Genomic DNA, 10948 nt, shown 5'->3' on the forward strand with positions numbered 1-10948 from the left:
GGAAACAAGGCTCTCTTGCCTTGGCTCCATCCCCAGGCTGTGTCCGAGGCCTGGCTGCAGGCAGTGCCCACCAGGTCCTGCATGGATCAAACTGGGAATGTTTAACAGGAATGCTGAGACATCTCCCAGCCCACAGACCCCTGAAGCCATAACCCTGGGAAGTTTTCCCCCTCGGTGAGAGAGCTGCAGCTCTCTCTCACAGGGGCCAAGCAAGGCTGACCTGGTAGGAGGAAGGTGCCAGCAGTCAGGAATGCCCCTGCAGTGCCCCTCTGCAATTTGCTTACTGTGTCTGCCCAGAAAAATTATGTCTCTTCCCACCACAGCTGTTAAATAATTCAGGAAATCAGCTGGTATTTGTAAAGGAGGGATGGTGAAGAGTGGGGAGATAAGGGAAGGGAGCCTGGAGCCCCTCAAACCCTGTGGCCTGGAGGTTGGGGGGCACTGCTTGCCCAGAGCTCCCCAGAATGGCACATAGTTCTATCTTATGTTAAAGGTTTCAGCATTTTTAATATTTTTTCCTCCCCCAAAGGAAGGTTTAACCACATCTGATTTTTAAAAGCTGCTTCTCCTCCCCAACTGTGATGGCTGGGGCTGCACACATTAGGGTAAGGGCAGCATAAAGGGAATTATTGTGATATTTATACATTACAATAAATATAAAAGCAAGTTTCAAGCTTAAAGGTATTTCTAAAGAAATAAATAAAATGAAAGGAAGTTGTCATTGGTTTTTATTCAAAAATCCCTGATTTCTCCCTCAGCTGAGGAGCAGCTGGAAGTGCAAGGAAAGCATCCAGGAAAGCTTAACCTGGGTGTAGCTGTGGGCACACAGGAGGCTGCTGGGGTTTGGAAAAGAGGGACATCAAAGATGTTATTATTGATAAAGCTGGGTTTGGAAAAGGCATCACTTCCCAGCAGTGAAGCAGATGTGGATTTGTCCACACCTTTGTCTTTGCTGTGGAGGCTTTGGATGATGCACGGAACAAGAGCATTTTTTTTGACTGGACGAAATTTGAGATCCTTCTTGCACTCAAGCAAGCATAGAGGTGGCCATGTGTGTTGGGAAAGGATCTCCAAGGTACAGGAATTTCCTTAAGAGTCTGACCTGTTTTATCCTGAGAAGATTCTTTTTCTTCCCTCTTTTTTCTTTTTTTTTTTTAATTAATTTATTTTTGTTTAAACAAAGGCATATAGTGACAGGACAAGGGGGAATGGCTTCCCACTGCCAGAGGGCAGGCTTAGATAGGATATTGGGAGGAAATTCTTCCCTGTGAGGATGGGCAGGCCCTGGCACAGAGTGCCCAGAGAAGCTGTGGCTGCCCCTGGATCCCTGGAAGTGTCCAAGGCCAGGCTGGACAGGGCTTGGAGCAACCTGGGATAGTGGGAGGTGTCCCTGCCATGGCAGGGGGTGGAACTGGATGAGCTTTAAGGTCCCTTCCAACCCAGACCATTCTGGGATTCTAAACAGTGGGAATTCCTGGTAATTGTTTTTCAGGAGTCAGTGTTGGGTGCCCCAAGTCAGCCAGGACAGGAGTTCCCTGTGGGACTCTGCCCTTGCTGTGCAATTTGCTCATCCCTTCCCTGGCCTGGCAAAATGCTCACAAGTTAAACGTTCCAGAAGCAGCCCGGTTAATGGTGGGAACTCTTACTGCTTCCCCCAAAATACCTTTCCTTGTGTTCTGGGAGGGAAGGGCCTCCTGTTCTGCCTTTTGGGGGAGGGTTTCCATGAGGAGCATCCTCAGAGGCTTCAAATCCAACTTTGCTGGTAAAATTTGGTCGGATGAAGCAAATTCTCCCTTCAGAGAGGGAAAGCTGCTGCTGCACTGAGCAGGGGTGTCAGAGCAGGAGAGGGACCTCTGGGTGGCTCCATCCTCACAGGTTTGGCGTCGGATGTCGGAATTTCTGCATCTGTGCTACAAGAACAACTCTGTGCTCCTGATCCGTCCGTGTGCCTCAAGCACTCGGCTGCAGGCAATCCCCGTGCCTGGCTAACACAGCTAGCAGAAAACACTCCTTGCTATTCCAGGGTTATCCCTGTGAGTGTTGCCCCATGGCTAACACTGTCCTGAGCTGTCCTGGACACCCCAGCTGGGAGCTGCAGCTTCCCACACGCCTCAGTTCCTCCCGCTGTGGAAAGAGCTGGCTGCTCCAGCACCCAGGATTGCCTGATCCATGGAAAACCAGGGCAGGCTTTGCACCACACTGACCTGCAAGAACCTGCATTTCGGGTCAGGTGTTCTCTCCAGGCACAGCCCAGCTGCTCCCAGTGACAGAGAGTGAATTATCCTTTAATAAGGTTTGATGGAGGGTTTTATGGGGCCACATTAATAAGATTTCACTCAGTGCTGAAATCCCTCTCTGGTTAAGTTCTCATGCCCTTCAGACTGAAGTGAGCTGCTCACACACATCTCATGGGATGGGACCCCTGCTCTGCCCATGGATGACTCTGTCCAGGGACACCTGTGGTCAGTGGCTCCAGAGCAGGGCAGTGACACAGGCTCCTGCCACAGGACCACCTGACCACCTCTGTGAGATCCTCAAATCTCCCTAGAGTGAACTCCTGGAGCAGGAGGGGATGGAGCAGGGATGAGCTGGCAAACCCTGGGAGAGGAGTCAGGCAGAACTGCTTGGTGGCCCCTTGGGCTCAATTTTTCCATTTGTGCAAAGCACAGCCTCCTGTCTGGGGGTATTTTGGTTTTGTTTTTCAAACAGCCACTTCAGGATTTAAAAAGCATCACTTGAGAGTCTGCTGAGCTCCACAGACTTCTGAGAGACCTTGCCTGTGCAGTCAGTGCAGCAGGGACCAGTTAAACACGTCACCCAGCTGTGCTGGGTGGTCACTCGGGGCCTCTAATGGCTTTATTTCATTAACACGAGCTCGCTGGGGAGGGCTCTGCATGTTCAGCACTGCTGAAACTTCTCACTGCCCAAATGTGTTCATTTAATGGACAGATTTCCTTAACAAGACTGATAACCAGTGTATCTAATGTTCCTTCTGGGGCTCTCACTCATTTCATTCCTCAGCAGAATCGGGTAGGTCAAGAGCTCTCCTGCGTTAGCAAAAGATGTTCCACCTTCGTCATTATCCAGTGTTCCCTGCAAAGATTCTTTTAAACTCCCAAGGGAAAAGCTACTTTTGATTTACTTTTTTTTCTTCCTCTCCCTTTCCTTCTTCAGTGGCAAAATATTTATTGCTACTTCAGAAGACGAGACAGCTCCTCTGATTGTGCCAGGGGTCCTCATCCAGCTCTAATGAGACTCGACTCATCAGTCTCCCCACACTTCAGGACTGGGAGGAGATGGAAGGAGATGGAAGGAGATGGAAGATTTTGTCGTATGCCCGTAGTAAACCAGGTTTTGTTCCATGGTCACCACCCAGTGAAAGCACCTTTTGGTGGCTTTGCCTGTGCCACCAGGAGGTCCCTCAGAGCTGTGTGTGCAGCCCGAGGTGCTCTCAAAGGGCAGGTGCCAGGGTGTGCATCACAGCTGAAGGTCCTGGGCAGCCGGGGGGATTTGGGCTCTGCTTCTTCCCCTGGCTCCTCCGAGCACCCCTCGGCACCTCCCCTCTCCCTCTTTCCCTGGGGGGCGATGGGGAGCTCGGAGGTGAGGAGTTTCTGCCCTTGTGGGGCGGGAGGGGAGGTGATGGAGAGAGGAATCCCTGGGAAAGAGCTCCAGAGCTGCTGCCAGCCTGGGGGGGCTCTGGCTGCACACCGAATGTGCAAGGTAGGTGTAAAGTGCTCAGGGGAGGGAGGAGGGAGTGCGGCTCAAGCTGGACGTCCCCAGGGTGTCCTGGAAATCAGCGCTGCTCCTGTTTTAGGGTGTGAACAGAGCTGGCTGCATCCAGCCTGGCCGCAGGGACAGGACCTGCTCAGCCCTCACTGTGGTGCTCCTGGCAAAGGCTTGTGGCCATCGAGTGACACCGGCGGCAGCGACGCTTGTCCTGCAGGGAGCGGAGGTAAGGGCAGTGCCCAGGAATGGCAGCTCCTGGTCAGCTGCTGCCATCACCACCCATGCCCTGTGTTTGTACTCGAGTTTCAAAGCTGTTTCTCCTCCTCCCCACCCCCTTTGCTTCCCTCTTTGCTGCTTATCCCAGCCTGTCCTGCTCCTGTGGGTCAACGGGGAAATGCAGTGGTGGAGAGTTCTGCATGCCCTTCCCTCCTTCCTCCCCAAAGGGAATGGGAATGGGGGGTGGACGGTTCCCAAGGTGCCTGTGACCACTTGGCATGGTGGCTGCAGAGACCTGGCCCAGGGGAGGTGACAGGAGCCTGTCCTGTGTGATGGGACACAGATGTGTGACCAGCATGCTGGGGCTGCTCCTCCAGAGACACAGCAGCAGTGGAAGGGCCCTTTGCCCTGGAGAACCAGCAGAGCCAAAGGCAGGGATGGAGGCTTGCCAGGGATTGGGGGCACGAATTAGATGTGGCTCACTGTAGCTGGGAAGGTGTGGAGCTGCTGGAGTGGCTGAGGGCTGCAGGGACACGGGCTAGGCTGAGGAGGTGCTGGAAGTATTTTGCTCCCTCCCAGGTTTGGAGTCCCTGTGTGGCACCAGCAGCCCAAGAAAACACCCGGTGGGATCTCCAGGAGATCACTGAGCCCCTGCAGATTTAGGGAGGAGAGCAGTGGCTTGCTCTGAAGACCTCCCTGCATGTGGATGGTGGCCTGTGGCATCAGGACATGGGGCAGGGATGGATTTGAGGAGGTGCAATGCAAATGCTTGGATTTAGCAAGAAGACACCAGGAAGGCAGTTTTGGGGAATGTGTGGGTAGGTGAGGTGGGGTGAGGAGCTGTGTGGACAGTGGGATTTGGGGGAGGCAAGGCAAGTGGTGTTTGGCATGAGGAAGGACAGAAAATCTGACCGAGATGGGGGTTGATGGCACAGAAGGTGATCTCTGCCTCCAACCCCACTGCTCTGCCTCCCTGGGATGTGCTGGGACAGAGCTCACCCCAGGGCTGTCAGCAGCTAGGGAAAGCTCTCAGCAGCAGTGACAGTGCCAATTCCATATCAGGGAGGTCCCAATTCCATATCAGGGATGGGAAATGTGCTGGTGGGAAGATGACTTGGGGTCACAGGATTTGCCCCAAGGAACAGCAGGCTGAGGAGGCTGGGGGTCTGTGCCGTGTATGCATCACCAGGGCTGGGGTAGAGCCACAGCAACATCCCCCTTGCAGCTCCAGCCACTGGGTGTGCTCTGAGCTGGAGGGTGACACTTGTGTAAGAAGTGACACTGCCCAGGGGACACCTCGATACTGCCCTGAACTCTTGTGTGCTGTGGAGGAGATGGAGGCCAGAGCGGGAACAGCCCAGACACAGGCTGTGCTGGGTCTGGGGGGTGCAGGCTGCCTTGGAGGGCACCTCCTGGTAGGATGTGGGGCATTGGTGCTTCCCTGTGCCCTCTTGGCGGGCAGCATAGGCCCTGGGCAGTGCAGACTTCCAGAAATAATCCTTCTCCTTGTGTCCTTCCAAGCAAGGAGAGCTGACGTAGAGGACAACAGAGGAGGTTTCCTCCAGGTGACCTTGCCTGAAGTGGTTCTTCTTTCCTTCCATCCTGCCTGGACAACAGCTGTCGGATTTTCCATTCTCTCACAGCAGCGCCTCATGCTGCTCTGGTAGAAGCCCTGCACTCTTGTGATGCTGATGGAAGCCAGCTCTAATATTTGAGTGTGGGGTGAGCTGGGTGCTGTCCTCAGCCCTGTCCCCTCCCCAAAGGCCAGCCTGGCTTGTGACCAGCCCTGCTTCTGACAGCCCTTCAGCACGTTCTTCTATTTCCCTGTCCCTGAGCCCTGGTCCCAGGCAGGGCAGGATCCAGTGCTGGCAGAGCCAGGGGTGTGATGGCCACCCCAGCAGGAGCAGGACAGGGGATCCTGCAGGGGCAGGAGGGGGCTGCTGCTCCCCTTTAGGGGCTGTGAGCAGCCCCAGGGCTCTGTTCAGAGCAGGGACTTCACAGCAGGACCTGGGAAGTGGTGTGGAGTGTCCCCAGCACTAAAAGCTGTTTGTCTGCAGCTGGCAGTGAATTACACCTGTATTTCACAGGGGACACTGGGTGACAGAATCTCCTCTTGCACAGAGAGTGCTACTGGGCTGGGAGGAGCCCTGAGGCTCCTTCCAACATCCTCCTAGCTTTGGCTGCCTGTCCCCCACCAATCAGGCTGTCTGACTGCTGGGCACCACTGGTACCCTCTGGCTGTCCCACTCAGGACTGAGGTGGCAGTGGGGATGCAGGTTACCTGTGGCCCAAGAGTGAGGCTGGTGGTCGATTTCTGACTCCTTGGTGTCCCACTGGTCCCAGGAGGAGCTCCTGGCCCTGGCTGAGTGCCGTGCTGCCAGCCTGGCACTCTGGGAGGGTGTGAGTGTCCCCTGCCCACGTGTGGCAGCCCCAGGTGCGGAGGAGTCGACAGCGAGTAAGTGCTGCATTCCATAAAGAGAAATAAATAAAGAGGGCTTTGCAAGGAGTGTAATCTCCTGGGGAAGAAATTGCAGCTCTGCTCCACCCACACCATGCATGAGTGGCCTTCGAGCACTGACTCATTCCTCCTTCCCAGGGACCGTGGGCAGAGCTGGCCCTGCTGCTGGGGGGGACAGCACGGACAGGCCCAGGGCTCTCTGTCCCTTGTCCCTGTGCTGTGCTGCTGGGACAGCTGCCCTCCATGGCGCCTGCAAGGGACCTCGGGATTTCAGCTCTGGGTGACTGTGGCCTTCCAGGAGCTCTTGTGAGCACACCTGGTCAGGTAACACACGTGGCCTGGATGGTGCTTCCCCTCCCTCAGTCAGTCGGTCTGTGTTCCCCTCAGACCACGTGTCCTGTGACCCTGGGGCCCCCGTGGGATCAGTGTCCCTGCTCCTGCTCAGCAATGACAGGTGGGGCTGGAGGCAGGCAGGGAGATGTCTGGGGATGCAGGGGGTGTCCTGTGTTTCAGGTACAGCAGGCACTGCTGAACACCCTCTCTGAGAAACCAGAGGGGTGTGGAGGAGAGGTGGGACATGGGACAGCTTCCATCGAGCTGCTGGGAAGCATCTGATGACCTCGAAGCCTCCTTCAACCAGAACCAGCTTTGCTTGGGAAGTGTCTTCAGACCAGAGCTATGAAAGAGAAAAACTGAAAGGGATCTGGACAAATATCTGCAGCCTGTGGCTGAGGAAACTCCCGAAATGTGACTGGCTGGGGGGAGTGGAACATCTGCCTTGTTCTCGTGCTGTGGGGTGTCTGTGGGTTTGGAGGTGGCAGTGGTGAGTCCATGTTCCTCCCTTCACTGTATGCTGGAGGCAGCTGGAAGAACAGGAGGGCTGTTCTGAAGGGTGCCTTGTCCCCTGGGGACCCAGCAGGTTCTTCTGAATGCCACTGTCCCACAGGGTCTCCTCTTTCCTCCTTGCATATCCAGGTTAGAAACTGTTTCTTGGCTAAAGCACTTGTGCTGCTAGTGTGGCACTTGGCACCACTGCAGGAATTTGGGGTGAGAGGTGGAGGATAGGCTGAGGCTCCAGCCATGGTCTGCCCCTCCTCAGCACTGGCACTGTGAAGTTCCTCAGCCGTGAAATCCTTTCTCTCTGGGCCTCCATCCTCATCCCAGGCCAGGCAAAGGAGGGAGCTCCAGGCCCTGATGTGGCACCTGGGCCACCTGGCAGTGTGGGCAGCCTGGGCCCATGAGCTTGGGGGGCAGGGGGTGCCCCAGGGGTGCTTTGCTCTTTGTGTAACATGTCCTGGTTCTGGCAGCCTCAAGTTATGCCAGGGAAGGTTTAGGTTGGATATTAATGAAAATTTCTTCATGGAAAGGGTGGTCAGGCATTGAAACAGGCTGCCCAGGGCAGTGGTGGAGTCACCATCCCTGGGGGTGTTCAAGAAGGGTGTGGATGCGGCACCTGGGGACACGACAATGCTGGTGGAACAGCTGGATTTGGTCTTGGAGGGCTTTTCCAACCTAAACAATTCTATGGTCCCACTCAGGGACACCATCACAGGGATGGCAAGACAGAGAAGGAGCAGAATTCCCTTTGCTGCTCCTGCTGCTGGGCAGCCCAGCTGTGCCCTGGGGTGGGACATGGAGCAGAGCAGCAGCACCTTGAGCTCTGCCCGGGGAAATCTCTGTGTGTGTGGCTGCTGGGAGAAGCCCAGGCCATCCAGCCCCCATGAGCTGTGCAGAGCAGGGGCTGGGGCACGTGGAGGATGACAGATAGGAACGCTGCTCATGGCAACACGAGCTCCCTGGCTCGCTCTGAGGGGAGTGCTGGGCTGCACAGAGCTGCCTCCCGATGGGGACACCATGTACCAGGAAATCAGGAGCTGGGTAATGATAGGATGATGTGATTTGGGCTCATACCAGCAGTGACAAGAGGCAGCAGCAAAATTCAAGGAGCAGAGCATCTCGTGAGGAAAAAAATAGAGAGGGAGATGTGGGAAGGAGATACGGGAGAGTGGATCTAGGCTGTGATAAGATTGATGCCTCTAGGTCAGGGCTAGGGATTGATCCATCCTGGGGAGAGGATGGGTGGGCAGGAGGTGGCTCCTTCCTTCATGTCTGCCTGCTGTACCTGGCTCTGGTGAGAGCCCACCTGCAGTACTGCATCCAGCTCTGAGGCCCTGGCACAGGCTGCACAGAGAAGCTGTGGCTGCTCCAGCCCTGGAAGTGTCCAAGGCCAGGTTGGACAGGGCTTGGAGCAACCTGGGCTAGTGGGAGGTGTCCCTGCCCATAGCAGGGGGTGGAATGAGATGATCCTTGAGGTCTCTTCCAACCCAAAGCAATCTGTGTTTCTATGGCAGAGGACCCCTCCGTTTGTCACATGTGCAGGGAGGTGACAATGCTGTTTGTCCCTCCTGTCGGACTCTGCTCTCCATTGGCAGGAGAAGGCTCCCCAGGCCGGGCTGTTTTCATGTTTGCTTTGAGTTTGGTGTTTTTAATGGAATAAAACCATTTGACCAGCAGCCCTGGCTCTGTGAGCAGACTGCTGGTGCTGCTGGGGCCCGGGGGAGGCTGGCTGACAGCAGGAGCATTGGCTGGAGGATGCCGCATGCAAATGCACAGCATGCACAGTTTACCCACCATGAACATTAATGACCAACTGAACCTAACCCCTGGGAAAAGCAATGAGCACCAGAACTGTCCCCGGGGCTGCTGCAGGGCTCATTTCTTCCCCTCGTTTCCTCCCTGGGCTTTGCTGTGGTGCTCAGCCCCAGTCCCACCCTGTGTGAGGGGCAGGAAGGCAGCTCTGGCTGCTCCCCAGGGCTCGTCCTCCTCCTCTGCAGCCCAGCACAGCCTCCAGACTCCCTGCCCTGCCTCTCCTTCCACACACAGGGAGGATTTTTCACAGAAGTGGCTTCATGACTAAATTTTTTTCTATGTTGGGCCCAGCTTAACTTGGTGCCCCTTTTCCTCCATGGTGCTGGGCACCCCTGTCAGTCCCTGCCCAGTTCCTGTCCAGGCTGGCTCACTGGCACAGCACAGTGCCCACAGCAGGGCCCTGGCACTAATGGGGGGTTGGTGTCTCCTAAAGGAACCTCCACTCCCAGGTTTGGCTCTGTTCACAAATTGCAGTCCCAGCCTATCCCAAAGGAGCTAATCCCATAGAAATGGATCTGACCCCAGAGCTGTGCCACCAAGGGCACAGTGCCCTTCATTTTGGCTGGAAAAGCTGTCTAAGATCATCAAGTCCAGCTGTCCCCACAGCACTGCCAGGTCCACCACTAAGCCATGTCTCCAAGTGCCACATTTGCAGGGCTTTTGAACACCCCCAGGGATGGGGCTGCCCTGGGCAGCCTGTGCCAGTGACTGGCCACACTTTGTGTGATGAAATTCTCCCTAATTTCCAACCTAAATTTCCCCTGGTGCAACTTGAGGTTGTTTCCTCTTGTCCTGTCACTCATTTTCTGAACCAACCTCCATCTGGCTATAAAACCTCCCTTTTTTACTTCAAATTTTGGCCACTGTTGGAGGCAAAAACATCTGAGAACTTCTCTGGGAGCATCTCCAGGGAGTCTGGTACTCTGAGCAGCCACAGCCTGACGGGCTGAGCCCCCTGCCTGCACTTCTGAGCAGCACCCAGGTGTTTTGGAAACATTCCCTCAGCTCCGGCTCCCTCATCCCCAGTGATGTGGGCTCCCAGCAGAGAGAGGTGTCACAAATTGTGGCACCATCGAGGTTTGAGAGGGGCTGGCAGTGTGGGAGGAGTGGATGGGAGGGAGGGATTGAGGGAAGGAGGGCAGGAGTCTATCCCAGACTGGTGCTCCAATGGCACTTCCAGGCATTTCCATACATACACCTCAGGCAGGGAGGCACAGGGAGGGCCCAGCAGTGCCCGAGGCTCGGCTTTAGCACGGCCCTGTGTGCACAGCAGTGTTTTGCCTCTGGATTAAAGGTGCACAAGTCGTGTCCCCTTGGCACCCCTGCTCTGACCTTCCCTGTCCTTTCCTCTGCAGACACCTCAGCCTTTTTTTCCTAGGAACTCTTGAATTGTTCAAACCAGAGCAAACCTTCCAATTTTGGGGCTGGGAGACAGGACCTGCTTTCCTCTCTAATAGCTGCACTTGAGCAATCTTTCCTCCCAGAAAATGGGAGACTGAATGGAGACCATCAGCCCCTAATGCAGCCTTCCTTTCTTCTGCTGATGCTTCCTAGGGAGGAGGGGAGCTCTGGCTCCTGCCAACCCAGCGATGCACTTGTCATTAAAGCCCTGAGGCAGCAAAATGCTGAAGAATATCTTTGAGGTGCTTTGCAGAGCCTGGAGTGAGAGCTCACAGCTGCAGCACAAGATGCTTGGAAGAGCTCTCATCCCCAGCTCTGTGCCAGCAGATGGGACAGACAGGGTGCCTCTTTCTGGGGCCCTGGACAGCCAGGGACAAGGAGGGACAAGGTCCAGCCCTTCCCCTCAGGCTCGTGCTGCTCACAGGGACAGGACACCACCCTGGAGGGCCTTGGGAAGTGGATGGGGAGGTGTCTGTGTGTCACTGTCAGGTTTGTGTT

The sequence above is a fragment of the Lichenostomus cassidix genome, chromosome 20, assembly GCF_008360975.1.
Source record: "Lichenostomus cassidix isolate B80296 chromosome 20, HeHo_3.0, whole genome shotgun sequence".
Taxonomy (NCBI): Eukaryota; Metazoa; Chordata; class Aves; order Passeriformes; family Meliphagidae; genus Lichenostomus; species Lichenostomus cassidix.